This window comes from Pelodiscus sinensis, chromosome 5, assembly GCF_049634645.1.
Source record: "Pelodiscus sinensis isolate JC-2024 chromosome 5, ASM4963464v1, whole genome shotgun sequence".
Taxonomy (NCBI): domain Eukaryota; kingdom Metazoa; phylum Chordata; order Testudines; family Trionychidae; genus Pelodiscus; species Pelodiscus sinensis.
Window position 1 is genome coordinate 31,563,161 of NC_134715.1, and position 15,155 is coordinate 31,578,315.

General features: G+C 44.7%; 1 protein-coding gene across 3 annotated transcripts in view; it reads left to right on the plus strand.

Moving 5' to 3' along the window:
- The window catches only part of ANK2 (ankyrin 2), a 602,743-nt gene that overhangs the window by 55,996 nt on the left and 531,592 nt on the right, over positions 1–15,155 (plus strand). The window contains exon 1 of one of the 3 annotated variants that reach the window (XM_075929765.1): positions 7,229–7,370. The exons of the other annotated variants lie outside the window; for them this stretch is intronic. The gene's annotated coding sequence lies outside the window, so the exon portion shown is untranslated. Of the gene's footprint in view, positions 1–7,228; positions 7,371–15,155 lie in introns of those variants that run through there. 3 annotated transcript variants of the gene reach the window in all.

Consider the following 15,155-nt stretch of genomic DNA (forward strand, 5'->3'; position numbering starts at 1 on the left):
TGGGGTGGGGGGCAGGCGGGCAGGTGGCGGAAGCAGGGTTGGAGGCAGTGGGGCTGTCCAGCAGAAATCGGGGAGGGCAGGCAGCGGAGCCAGGGCTGGATGGGGGGCTGGCCAGGGGAGAACAGGAGGAAGAGGACGGGAGAACCAGTGGTGGGAAGCAGGGCTGGACGGGGGCAGCTGGGCTGGGGGGGGGGAGGTTGTTGGGGGAGCAGGGCTGACCAGGGGAGATTGTTGGGAGGTGGGGGGAACTGGCCACTGGAAGCAAGGCTGGACGGGGGCAGCAGGGCTTGATTGGGAGATCGGGAGGAGAAGGCGGGGGGAGGGGGGGTAGCAGGACTGATCTGGGCACATGCAGACCCTACAGACCCTGGCAGAGGTGTGAGTCTGCCTGGGGATTCTATTTCCTTCTCTCCCGCCCCCCGCCCCCCTCCCCCCCCCCACATACCCTCCCTCTGGTAGTTGCGAACTGCCTGGCAGGTAGACATACTCAGGCAGCATGAGCACTTCTACTATCCAGGCAGTTCGCAGCTAAGGACTGATACACCTAATTATAATAAAACTTATCTAATTAGAAAATACCAGGCATTTTATATGTCTGGTAATTTCTCAATTTGTTTCTCAGACAAAACCCTCAAATACCAGATTGTCCGGTACAAGACCGGACACCTGGCAACCCTACCCTTCCTTGTACCCTCCCTCCTAGACAGCTACCCTACCCCCAGTCTGCTCCTGCTCCCACCTCCTGGAGTGCCCATGCAGCACTGGGTCCCCCAAGCCCTGTCCCAGGCTGGGTGGAGGATGTAGCCGGGTGAAAACTGAAAATGTATTCATTTTTCATTCTTTTTTTGGTGTGTTTTATATTTTTGGGCTGCAAAAAACAGTACTAAAAAAAAAACGGGTTCCAACTAAAGTAAAAAATTTGGGAAACCCTGGTCTAGCCCTGGTCTAGCTTTCTATCCATCTTACAGTCCATTTATCCAATCCATATTCCCTTAATTTGCTGGCAAGAATATTGTGGGTGACTGTATCAAAAGCTTAGCTAATGCTGGCACTGGGGGCTTTGAGAGGACTAGAAACAACTTATTTGAATATTCATCATTTGTTTAATGAATATGAAAATATGCAAATGAGTGTTACTGGTCCTCCAAAAACTCGTGAATGGATTTACTGGTCTCCATGTCAAAAAGTTTGGGAACCCCTGCTAAAGGTATCCAAAAGTTGATGAATATCCAGGAGTTCTGTGAACAAGCAGAATTGCAATGAACTGGTATTAAATTGTATTTTTCTTTTTGCCTTTTTTGTGATGTTCTAGGGCAGTGGTCTCAAACCTTTTTACACCCAAGATCACTTTTTAAATCTCAGAACAAGCGAAGATCTACCGCCCCGCCCCTTCCTTGAAGTCCCCCCCTTTCCTTGAAGCCCCGCCCTCTCTATTCTCCTCCTGTCCATCACTTGCTATCCCCAGCCCTTACTTACACACTCTGATAAACAGTTTATTTTAACATTATGCGATACATACAATTAAAATCACGTGTTTATAGTTATGAAATAAATGGTCTGTTTTTTATTCATGCTATTCAAATCTAAAATGAAGCATTTATAATTATACATTTTGTGGGGACAGAGTACTGTGGCTGGGGGCAGGGGAGAGGGAACAGGGTGCTGGGAGGGCAGAGGACAGGATTCCTGCAGCAGGGGATATAGTGCCAGTGGGGACAGAGTTCGGGGAGTGGGGACGGGAGTGGGGACAGCATTCTGTAGTTGGGGACCGGGGAGTGGGGACAGTTCTGTAGCTGGGGACAGAGTTCGGAGAGTGGGAACGGGAGTGGGGACAGTTCTGTAGTTGGGGACAGAGTTCGGGGAGTGGGGACAGGAATGGGGACACACATTCTGTAGTTGAGGACAGGGGAGTGGGATGCCAGTGGAGGCAGAGAGTCCCCTGCATCTCCCTCCTCCCAGCATTCCCCCCCCTGGAAACCAGCACGTGCCTGCCCCGGGGCCGAACCCCCCCCTCCAGGGAAGCCCTGCGCGCGCGCCTGCCCAGGGGGCCGACCCCCCCCCACCCACACAGGGAAGCCACGCGCGCGCCTGCCCGGGGCCAACTTCCCCCTCTACGCAGGGAATCCCCGCGCGTGCTCACCTGCCCCGGGGCCAACTTCCCCCTCCACGCAGGGAATCCCCGCGCGTGCTCACCTGCCCCGGGGCCAACCCCCCTCGTGCAGGAAAGCCTCGCGCGCGCACATGCCTGCCCAGGGGGCCGAGCCCCCCACCTGCGCAGGGAAGCCCCGCGCGTGCACCTGCCCCGGGGCCAACTTCCCACTCCACGCAGGGAAGCCCCTCGCGCGCACCTGTTCCGGAGCCAATCCCCCCGTGCAGGAAAGCCTTGTGTGCACCTGCCCAGGGGGCCGACCCCCCACCCACGCAGGGAAGCCCCGCGGGCGCTTGTCCCGGCGCCAAACCCCCGCGCTCCAGAAGCCGACACTACCTCCGTCTTCTCTCGAGATAAGTAGTGGGGCTTCTGGGGGGTGGGAGGGAAATGGGGGCGGGGCTGACAGGACTCCTCGCGAGCGACTGGTCGAGGCCTCGAGATCGACCAGTAGCTCACTAGTGACCGGTTGGTGACCACGGTTCTAGGGTAACAGAAAAATACAAAACATGATAGTTACCCCTGCCAAATAGCATCAGAATATCTTAGCGATAATTAAAATGAAATAACAAATGATAGAAAAATCAGTCAATCTCTTTAACTTTTGCTTGATTCAGTAAGACAAACTATACACTGTATTAATCGATCTTGTGTGGAGCTGTGTACTTTGTAATCTGAATTTTATTGGTCTGTTGTTTTTCTGAGATTGATTAAAATTACTTGCTGTGTTTGGAGTTCCTCACTGTATTCCTTTGAAGGCTCCTTGTTACTGTCTTGATTCTAGGAAGATCCTCTAATGGAATGTCCTTGAGTCATGTGGATGGCTGAACTCTATGGAGCACATTTCCTAATTATGTCCAAAATACTAAGTAGAGCTGCACGGAATTGTAATTAAACCAAAAACAAAACCTAGTGCTGGGAAATTAACAAATACAAGAGAACTTCATTCTGTTTGTAGAGGAAATAAGGTAGTATTCTTTAGTGAATTTTATAAAAAGAGAGATGTGGCATTGATATTGTTCAGAAGTACTGGATCACTTAGGGTACGTCTACACAGTAGTGCATACCTCGAAGTAAGCTACGCAATTTGAGCTACACAGCTTCTTTTGAAATTTGGTGCTGTCTACACAGGACCTACTTTGAAATAAATCACTATTCTGCTGACTTCCTTAATTCTCCTATGATGAGGTTTACAGGAAGTTGGAGTAAGAAGCACGTTATTTTGAAATAACATGTTTCTTGTGTAGACAATGCATAACATTATTTTGGAATAACAAGCATTATTCCAAAATAACTCTGCTGTGTAGATATATCCTTAGGGATCATTTAATTATCATTTTAACTAGTAAAGACATTGCTTGGTAACTCTCACTTCTTACAGTGATTCAGGTGGTTTTCCTGTGAGCCTTAGGGTTGCCAGATAGTTTCACAAAAAATACCGAACACAGCGGGGGGGGGGGGGACCCCAAAAAAACAAAAGTTGTTGATCCAAAAAAACCCAACAACCCCGCGCCAAAAAAAAAAAGTCATGTCCCCTTTAAATCCTCACTCTCTCACACTCCCCCCACCAGATGCAGTGGGAGAAGAATGTCCCAAGCGGTCTTCCGTCTGAAAAAAACAGAAATTACCAGACATTTTACATGTCCAGTATTTTCTGTTTGTTTTTTTTTAAACCGGACACATGCCGCAAATACCGGGCTGTCCGGACCAATACCAGACATCTGGCAACCCTAGGCCCTACTCTAAAAAGGAAGAGATTCAATGTGATTGCACCTTTTCCTCCCTTCTTCCCAAGACCTTATGTGGGGTTAGTCATGGCATTTATATCTACTGGTTTGGGTGTGGGGGAGGGAGAAAAGGTATAGGCTTGGTTTGGGGAGTTTGGTAGCCTTTTATTAGCTGGGTCAGGATGGACCCACATTGAATGAAAGGACAGACGTACATCATCCTCCTAATCCAATGGAAGCTCCTTCAAGAAGATGATGCAGCCTGAGAATCTATTATCTTTCCTATGGAAGTCCCCTTTCCTGGGTGGGGATACCCCTTTAAGAGGGACCTTGGAGACAGCTATGCATAAGGAAAGTCATTGGTAGAGGAATTTGCTTCCATTGGTACCACACTCTGAGGGACAGTGGCCCAACAACCACAAAAGGCAAAGAGCCATTATGGAGGCACGGGGCCAAATTAATATTTGGCATCTGTGGCTCATTCTGCAAAGTAGGGGCAAAGCTTCCATTATGTAAATAATTGAGAGTTACTCTATGAGGGGACTCTGGAGAGTTATCCTCTCCTTTTACATTCCTTCAGCAATGGTTATTGTGGGCAGATATTCAAAATATATAGTGCACTGCCACACATGACTTTTGGATACCCATCTGAATATACCCTTAGGTTGCCTCCAACAGCATGACTACCTGTCCTGTCTAGCAGCTCTCCCCCACCAAAACAACACTATTGAGTGAAAACTTTGTTCAAGAAATTTGAATCAGGATCAACTTTGTTTTTACTTTGTATAGCTAAAAACATTATTGATTTAATCACAAAGAATGAAAAAAGTGATTTTTAGGTGCATTGAAAATGTTTGGTGCAGGAATGAGGAGAAACAAAAAAGAGGTTCCATTATAGACATTTGATGAGTTTCTAGGGCCTTTTCTATACTACTGCGAGCCATCAACTTAAATTACTCATGTAGCTGAGTGTGTGTAACATAGCTGAAGTTGACATACATAGATCTGCTTACTGCAGTGTCTTCACAGCATTAAGTTGGTAGCTGATTGTCACCTGTTGACTCCGCCTACTCTTCTTGTTTTGGTGAAGTACCCTTGAAATTAATGGCAGAACACCTATTGGCAAAGGATGATTTCAAAAGTAACATAACCCAGCTTTCCTCTTTAAAGTGAGTTTATTTGTTTTTGCCTTTTACATATTGCTCCATAGGAATGAAGTACCAAACACCTTCCTGCTTTTTCATTAGTTTTCCCCCATTTAATTTAGGACAAAAAAAAGTCAATAGATCCCCCCCCCCCCCAATTTACCTGAAGTGTTGTGGTTACTATGATATTCTTGAGTACAATTTCCATGGCCACAGCTCTTAAATGAATTTCTTACTGTTTGCCAGACTGTGCTGTGTTGCGTACACATCCTCTTGTTTTGTATGACAAGAGTGTCTGATCACAGATGTACCAAGCAAGCATGTCCATACTCGGACAATGCTGGGAAATGGTTCAGATCTTTGCGTTTACTACTCTGTGTGTGGAAAAATCATTGCTGATGTTATTGATTTGAAACTTACTGAATAACTTTATATCCTGTACCTGAAAGAAATCAAATTGGTCCAAAGGAATCTGGCAAGTCACTGTGATCTATTCACATACTTTGTTTTACCAGCCATGCCAACCTTCCATTTATTTTCTTTCAGTGCTATCCTTGCGGATTTTTCCTTTCTGCCCCCACCCAGACCATCTTGTTCATCCACCATTCTCCTTTCCCATAGTCCTCAGCAGAAGCAATTTTATCGATTAATGGACCCGATTCACCACTTTTGTTAATTGTTTTACACCAGTGCAACTCAAATGATTTCACTACCATAAAAATACATTAGTGAACTAACTGGGTTCTCAATCATTTTAACAAAATTAAAAGTGTCTCTTCTCAGCTGACCACATAAATTAATCTTCAAATTAGTTTCCCTCACAACTCTGAAGCAGCTGCTTTTCTTTCTGCAGCAAAAATATGTTCCCATTATAATTTTGTTGTCTTTCTTTAAGGATGATGATGGCTATGATTTTGGGTTGAAGGTTGTTTTGCATGTGAAAGCACATGTATGTTTCTGAAATCATCACTTTGTGTCTGCTTTATGCTTCAGTCGGGAAAGGAAAAACTCCGGGTGTTCCCACACACATTTTGGTGGTGATTATTTGCATGATATTGAGTGCCAGAGGCCCAATTTGTGAAGTGCTTGATGGAAGGAGGTGGCTCCTGAGCCAAGGAGCTAACATTGTACACAGAAAAGACTGGCAAAAGTTGGCGGTGGGAAGGGGAGTAACATGCAAATGGTGTGATGGTTGTCACATGCCATGATAGGTCCAGGAGCTGTGACATAACTACGCTCGCTGGGAAGACTTCAGTTCCAAGAGCTTCTGCCTCCTTCAGCTCATCTGGCTGGGGAGAGGTAGTGCTTCATTTGGGGATTGCCACCTTATTGGGTCCCTGTCCAGTAGCGTGCAGGTGAAGGGTTTCATATGTTCTCTGCCACTGCTGTTTGTCCTCTGGGTTCCCGCCAACCAGAGGGGCTTCCATCTCTCACCCTAGTGGTAAATTCCTGTAATTAAAGAAACGGTAGAATCATAAGGGATGTAAAATCCCTATTAGTCCGTTAATTTGTTCACCGACTAAGTGGGATCCCGGGCAGGGGGACTCCTCCAGCCAGGCTTGAGCAGGCCCCAGCCTATGGGGCTCCTGTTCATGGTGCAGGCTGCTGGGGCCAGCTGGCGGCCCGACCTGGGGACCCTGTGGGGCTGGAGGCAGGCTGCGAGTCTGAGGGCTGCTCCTGGGGAACTGGTTAATTGTTACCCAGCAAGCATCACCCGGTTATCTGTTCACATTCCTAAGAGTCATGCAGGTTATTGGTGGAGTCCTGTAAATCTGCAGGTATCCACATCCACGGATGTCAATGCAGATCTCCACGGCTCATTTTTGCAGATACAGGCCCAGATGCAAATTTTGTCTCCACCCAGGGCACTACTTATTAGCCTCCCGAGGCAATCTTTGGAAGAATCTGCACAGATTTATTCAGAGCCCATGCTTGCTGTGATGCTCAAGAATTTAAATGCAAGTGATGAGAGCAAGACCTTTGAGTGGATGGCTTGAAGCATTTGGGAGGCAAGGTTGGCAATTTTGGTTGGACATAATTCTAGAGTTTTCATCACGATATGATTTTTAATTAAAGATTAATCTCTAATTCCTCAAGGCTCCAGGGCAATCCTGGAATGTTGGCAACCCTACGGGGAGTCTCTGATGTTGTCATAGTGATCATGTGGTGCTGTGTGTGGGCTAAAGGCACTGGCTAGCAGCAACCACATGGATTACAGTAAGAAGGCTGTCATTGGAAAGTCAGCTCAAACTATAGGAGACATCTGTGCGCAGGAAAGCTTGGAGGTTCGCTGACTTGTTCTCCATGCAGGGAGGGTCACCCTGCAGAGAGGGAGAGAGTCTGGCACTGGCTGTGAGTGGCTGTATTGTATCTTTTGGCAACAGGGAGGCTGTAGGGGTTTAAGGCTCCTTAGCGGAATTCCTTTTGTGACTTGCAGCAGGGAAGTGCTGTGGATTTGCAAACTGCAGACATTGATGCAGGCAGATCTTCCTCCTTCTCCTCTTCCTCTCTGATCTTTGTAACATCCATGTACCACAGGCTCATGGATGCTTTGCTCTGCATATACTGTTGTAGCTGGATGCAGAGCTCTGACTGTTGTGGATTTATTGAAGATTTTCAAACTAGTTTTGGGTGAACTTAATGATTTTCTTCTCCTCTTTGCCATAAACAAACAAACAAACAAACTTGAAAGGATATTAAAAGGATATTTGGATTTGTGTATCATAGGATGTGGGGAAACAAACAGTAATTTTCTTGGTAGTGGTGGGGAGGGAGTTGTAGCTGGATGCAGAGTTATGACTGGTGTGGATTTATTTAAGATTTCCAAATGTGTCTTGCATGGATTTGATGATTTTCATCTTTTCTGCAGGGGTTTCCTTTTGGGGGGGGGAGGGGGGAAGAAGTGAAGGGATATTTAAATTTGTGTAGAGAAACAAATAGTAATTTTCTTGGTGATGGTAGTAGGGGAAGAATCTCTAAAATGCGTTATTGATAAAGGAAAATGTGCGTGTGTGTTACCCAGACCATTCCTTTATCCAGAACAGTTGTAAGGTTGTCATTAGAAACCCAAGAGAATGTGTTATATTGTGTGAAAACTATTGAAATGCAGAGCTGCAGAGGAGGACGACAACTGTAACCAATGTTCTTCAAAGAGAACAGGAAATCTGCCTTACAGGAAAATATATTTGAAATAAAAGATTTACCCTACTCTTTGGACGCATAAGAAAGTAAATTCCTAATTTTATTTGACGTGCTAGAGAATGAGGCAATGGTTTGAAAGTGGGTTTTGCCCCAAGCTGCTCCAGTTTTAGGAGTGAAACTGCCTTTCTACTGAAGTGTTCATAAAAGGACAAATGTAATAATGAGCTTTTGAGAAGGCGTACTGGGAGACTTATTAATAAAATCCTGCACAATTTCTAAAATGCCCCAGCTCAAAGGATTGGTTTGTATAGGTTAGTAGGGGAGTAACTGGAGTTTTGTTGCTGTCTCATATAAACAAGTATTTTGTGATTATTTTTCGAGAAGTGCAGAACAAATATAGACCATTGTGAGTTGAGGTGACTCCACCCTTGATTCTACTTTCTTATCATGATAATGCAGATCAGTTAGTTACTTACCTTTTGTTAGTATTGAGCTATTGAATAAAGATAACCATACTTTTTGTTAGAAATGATTTGTCAAAGAATTGCAGGTGTGGGGCACTGTTGAATTTCATTTGAGTGAAGCATGAGTAAAGAGTATTAATAGGATTCTTGTATATTTCAGCTGTTTACAAATGCAGATTGGCTTTACATTTCTTTGGCTCTGGTTTCATGCTTTTCACAAAAAAAGGAAATCACCAATATTACAGGCAGTCCCCGGGTTACGTACAAGATAGGGACTGTAGGTTTGTTCTTAAGTTGAATTTGTATGTAAGTCGTAACTGGTACATATTGTAGGGGAAACTCTAGCCAAACATTTCTCCAGAGCTCAGTTTTATTCTCCCACACCTCACTTCCCTCAGTCCTTTATTCTCAAGCTGAGGTGTCTGCTGAGAAAAGCCGCTCTGCGTCTCCCTAGTCTGCTGGGGGGGTCCGCTAGCTTCGCATCTCCCTGGTCTGCTGGGGGGAAGCAGCTAGTGCAGGGTTGCCTCACCCCATTTGTAAGTAGGGATCTGATGTAAGTCGGGTCCATGTAACCTGGGGACTGCCTGTACTTATGTCTCCTAAAACAGTCTCAGTTGTGCAAAGATATTTGACATATTTTAGTTGCTTATTCTGTAAGGGAAAATTGTTTCAGAGAAAAACACACCCCAAGGTACATACTTAACTCAAATTAATACAAGTCATTTTATTATGTGAGACTGGCAAAAAGATATTTTATCTGTTTGTTTTCCTAGGATGGATGCATGTGTTTGATCTTGGTAACTGAAGTATAGAGGGCCTTAATACTTGACTATGGCTTTGGTTGCAAGTAATGACTGCTTAAAACATGTTTAAAGTCGTTTTCTAGTGTACTGTTTTTGTGGGATGATTCACTTTTACTGTTAGCACAGTTTGAAAGAACAGGTTGATACTGCATTGTATGTGCGCAGGAAAACAGATATTGGGAAAAGCTCTTTGCTAAACCACCTTTCTTTGTGTTACATTTTTTAATCACTTCTATTTAGTCATGTTTACTTCTCTTAATCTCCATATTTTCTTAATAATTCAGACAAGTGAACAGAATTGCAGTGCTCAATAGTAAATGTAATGAGATTTCAAAAGATAACCCGGTATTAGTCTGTTCACCAATGGTAACACAGGGCCTGATCAAAAGCCTATTAAGATAAACAGAGAGACTTCTTTTGACTTCATTTGAGTTTGGATCAGGGTCCTAATGTCCATCTGTTATAAATATTGAATCTGGACTTTGCCAAGGCTCCTCAATGAGATTTGGGAATTTGCTTTCAATTATATTTCAAATAGAGATGAAAAATCTCACATTTTCTTGTTTTTCACCTGTGTAGTTAGTGGCGAAGCTATTTCATGGGGCGTGGTTTTATAATAAACCTTGCTTATGATATCGTTATTGCTGGATTATTTTATTAGTCTGCAGCAATCAGTTTACCCTAGTGAACTGTAGGTAATGATGTCAACTGTGTACAATCCTTGACCTGTCTTTTCAATCTATGTTTTAAGCTATGGCTATAGTACAATAAATTACCACTTGGGTTTTGAGTTTTTGAAGTATAATGAAAGAGCTGTTGTAGGCCTACCAGACTTGTAGCTCTGAATGAATGAATGAATAAATAAACAAGTAAACATCTTACTCTAACTGCTCCATCTGTCTGTCTGTGTGTGTGTCTCATGATTTATTTAGATAAAGATATTGCCATGCTGAACCTGCTCTTGTTCCAATTAAAAGTCAGTCCCACCATTTTTATTGGCCCTGATTTTGCTTTCTTTATCATTTATCTCAGGAGTATCTCCACTGAAATCAATAGTCACACCACTGTGAGCCCAGAAACAGGTTAATTGATTTCAGCATCAGCAGGACTGGCCACAGTTTCCTTAGCTTTCTGAATTTTTTAAGGTCATTGGTATTGTGTTTAATGACTCTCTCAAGGTTTTGAAAACAAATACGGAATTTATAATATTCTGCTTTTGAAGAGTAAATAAAAATTGATGTCTACTTGGTTTTATCTAGACTGGGTAGCATTTGTCACATGCAGTATATTATGTGCAATATTTAGGGTCTCTCTAACTGGCAACACTGAGTCATAAAACACAAGCAAATATCTCATGTAGAAAACAAAGCAGCAGATTTAAGTTAATGTTCCCAGTCAGAGTCAAAAGCTTTTCATGGTTGTTGTAAAACACTGGCCTTGCAAACCCCAACCATCAAAATGTCTGAAGTTATGGATTTCCCCTTTGTACAAATGAGCATACATGAGATCCAGATGCTACTGTTTCTTACTGACAGCAAGTTAGCTGAATGGAGTATGGGTATGATCCTGTGGTTACAGTGATAGCCTGAAACTCAGGAGTAGAAGAGGGCAAATAAGGACAATTTCAAAAACTTGGTTTGAGTTGAACTGAATGGAGGAGGAAGTGGTGCCTTCCTTATAAGATTTACTTTGCTTAGGGCATCTACTTGGAATGTGAGATGCCTGCATTCAATCCCACTCCTCTGCATGAGGCAGGGAGAGGAGATGAAGTTGTGTCTCCCATATTGCTGATAAATGTCTGAGCCATTGAGATATCAGATGATCAGGGTATGTGTGTATGTCTTTTTTAATCTCTCCTGTTGAAGCTGTTACAATTTTTACAATCAGTCATTGGAGCAGGGACGTTCTACCACCTTCCAGTTGTGTGCCCTTACTACCAGGCTACTGAGTTATTCTTGCTATTTTATTGGCATTGAGTTTATGTATTTATACAGAGTGGAACAGCTTCCATAGGAGATATTGAGAGCACTCCACATAAGATTATCCGAGGGTGTGTCTAGACTACATGGCTCCGTCGACAGAGCCATGTAAATTAGTTTATTTGGCATAGTCAAAGAAGCAGGGATTTAAATATCCCCACTTCATTAAAATAAACATGGCCGCCACGCTGTGCTGACTGTGACCTCCCACGTTCTGGTCCGGGGGGTGGTTAGCCACTTTCTCAGCCGGCCAATTTATTGCTGCGCGTCGGATTCTATCACGTTCCCCTTTTTATAGGTTGGGGGAAGGAAGGGGGGCCCGGGCCCGCCCTCACTCACGGGCCCCAGTCCAGGGCCCTAAGGACTGAGACTGCGCCCCAGTCTCGGTCCGGCTGACGGGGTTGTGCCCCTAAAGGCGCCAGCCCATGGGCTGTTTCACCGCCCTGCCCTGGGCTACTTCCTTCCTCCCCCACCCCTCTGCGGGGTATCTGTACTCATGGCATCTGAGCGCCCTAGGAGACGTTCACGAGGACCTCCAGATCCCTGCACTCTCCAGCAGTCCGGGTAGTCTCCTCCTCTCTCCCCTGCCTCTCACGGCTTGGGGTTTTTTGAACTTCCCGCTGCACCGGGAGGGATTTATGCTCCCCACCCTTACGCGCCCGGTGCGTAGCGTCGCCTCCCACCCCCCCCCCGTTTCCCTGGCTGGATGGAGGCCGCTTCAGCTGCGCTGCAGCGTCTCTCCAGCTGAGCCGTGGCGCCAATCAGCTGAGCGGCGGCTCGGGGCAAGCGGCGCACAGCCGGCACGCATTTCGCGGGGCCTCGGAGAGGGCACAGTATATTGGGCACTGAGTGCAGGGTCTCGGCACCCCGTCACACCGATGATCAGCTGATCCGACACAGCGTGGCAGTCTAGACGCGGATCTGTTGGCTGGGGAAGCCTTTGCCGACCGATTCTGTAAACCTCATTTCACGAGGCATAAGGCTGTCGATGGAGCCATGTAGTCTAGACACACCCTAAAGTCAGCGGTTAGGGCGTAGAGTTGCCAGATGGTTTCCCAAAAAATACGGAACACACATGCAAAATATTTGTTGAGCAAAAAAAACAAAACAAAACCCCATAAATACATAAATACCAAACACACATGCGAAAAATCTGTCAAGCAAAAAAAAAAAAAAACCAAACCACCACAACTATGTTTAACACTGAATGGGAAGTTTATTATAAACAATCAACAGTCTACATCATGTTTTGAGTACATGAACCTCCCAGCACCAATTGCTGGCAGGGGCAGTGGTAGTAGCTGGAGAAGCAGGGCCACGATTGGTGCTGGGTGCCCTCAGCTCAGCTTGTTGTGTGTGGAACCTGGGAGGGGGGAGTGGCTGGAGAGGCGGGGCCTGTGATCTCAGTGCTGATCGCGGCCCCGCCTCCCCAGCCACTCCACGCACCCCCGCCAGGCTTCCGTCGGGCACCCAGCCAAAAAAGCAGAAAATAAAATTTCCACGTGTCCGGTATTTTCTGAATCTTTTTACTGGACAGAGGGCGCAAAAATCGGACTGTCCAGTTGAATACCGGACACTTGGCAACCCTACTAGGGCAAGGTACTGTAATGTGGGAGACCCAAATTCAGCCCTCACCATATCAGGCAGAAGGGGAAACCGATCCCTATCAGTGCTTATAAGTGGAGCATGGGGTCGAACTTAAGATACAAACCTGAGTTCCCATGTCTTCACTGCTGTTTTAACCCAAGACAGCTAACACAGATTAGCTAATCCAAGTTAAGAACACACCTTTTTGCAGTGTAGACAGAGTCTCTGTAAAATGAGCATAACAGTACTTTCCAGCCTCACAAGGCTCCTACCTCATGGAGTTGGAGAAGACAAAGACATTAAAGACTGTACAGGTTTCAGTGACTGTATTAATGGGGATCAAATAAGTATCGTAACAGAATATGAAATTAATATTTGGAGGTTGATGTTAGATATGTTTTACTGGTAATATGTATCTGATTTCTGTCAATAATTCTTAAATATTGATCTGGGCCAATTATTCAGAATAGTCTCTGCAACCATTTGTTGTACTAAATCGTATTGCCTGATTTGTTTTGATGTAGAATTCCAGTTGCTCAACATGGCAATGAATATTTGTTGCCATGACTGTGGTTGAATTTCATTTGTGTTTTAAAACATATCAAGGAACAACAGAAATTTTAGAATGTATGTTCTTGTATCTTTAGCCTTTATGTTTTTGGGTCACAATGCTGCAAATACTTATTAATATAAATAGTCCCATTGTAATCCAGTATTGTTCAGATGCAGGATTGGCCCCTGAATACAAGGGATTCCACTTGAATGGGACTACTCAAGTGAGTTAAGGCAATTGATACATATGGATTTATCATGAACTAGAACAATTAATAATCTGGTGTCATGTTTAGGCTGCTAAGTACTATTCAAGGTAGCACAATGTAAGAAGTTCAAGTGACATCTGTCTGCTCAGAAGCTACATGTAAATATATGGCTCTGTTCTCCTAGAACTGCCTTAATGAGGCAATCAATAATTTGTTAAAAATGTAAGAACTGAAATCTTTCTTGAAGACAGTACCCCAGAGTTTAAATAAAAGCTTATGCTTATATTGCATAGCAATTAGACATAACTTAAAATAAACTCTTTAAGGAGGCTTCTTTTTTTTCCTTTTATTTTTAAAGACTTGGTTCGTGAAATGTGGATGTCTGAATTAATTTGATACTGTAGTAACATCACCATGGTGCTAATGCTACAGCTTTCAGGAAATTAAAGCAGAACAGGTCTGTATTCTATCAGTGCAGCAACATCTGCTTGCAAATCTATAGCAATTGTTTATTCAGCAGCCACTCTGTTCTATTATGTGAGCTAACTATATTTATAATAAATCAAGTGTGCATTGAAAGATGATAGGAAACATGCACATAAATATGAAAATATATTTAAAACTAGAAGATTTAGACAGTGTTGTGTGAGTCTTTAATTCAAAAAATGTTTGTTTTTCTTCATTTTAACCATTGGTTGGGGTGGGGCTGAGGATGAAGGGTTCAGTATGCAGCCTTCTCTCACTGCAGCAGCTTGGGGCCAGGTGAGAAGTGCCTCTCCATAGCTACTGCATATTTTCCATAGCTACTGCAGCTCCAGCAGGCACAGCTGGGGGAGGGATGCATGTCCTAGGGCTAAAGCAGGTCCAGGCTCATCTGCCCTTTGTGTTGCCCAGTCAGACTGAAGAATGGAACAAACTGCACTTTCTCCTTGCTCCCTGCCAAAGGGGAACAGCCAGCAATATTCCCATATGAATCGGTGTGTGTGACCCTTCAGCCCCTTCCTCCCTCCCTAACAGGCACTTGGTGATTCTGTCTCTTTTTTGTATGTTTTTATGAGCAGCAGCCCCATTCTAAGCATATGCCATTTTCCTGCCACAACCAAACCATTAATTTGCTTTAAGTTATGATGCTGCTGCTGTTCGGCCATCGAGGTCGATAAGGACCACCCAGTGTCATCAGTTTAGTTGGGGGTGGGTTCGGAGATGGCTGATTAGTCCAATCCGAGCCCGAAATTGGCGGTTACAGTGGGGACATGAAAGATCAGACTGCCGACCAGAGGAAGAGAAGATACCAGCCCTGGACTTGCAAAGAAGACGTTTCTCTGCAGCATAACGCGGTCTCTTTTGTTCGTGGGCTATTGCACCATCATGTATTCGTCTGCGCCAGGCGGAACAATCATCA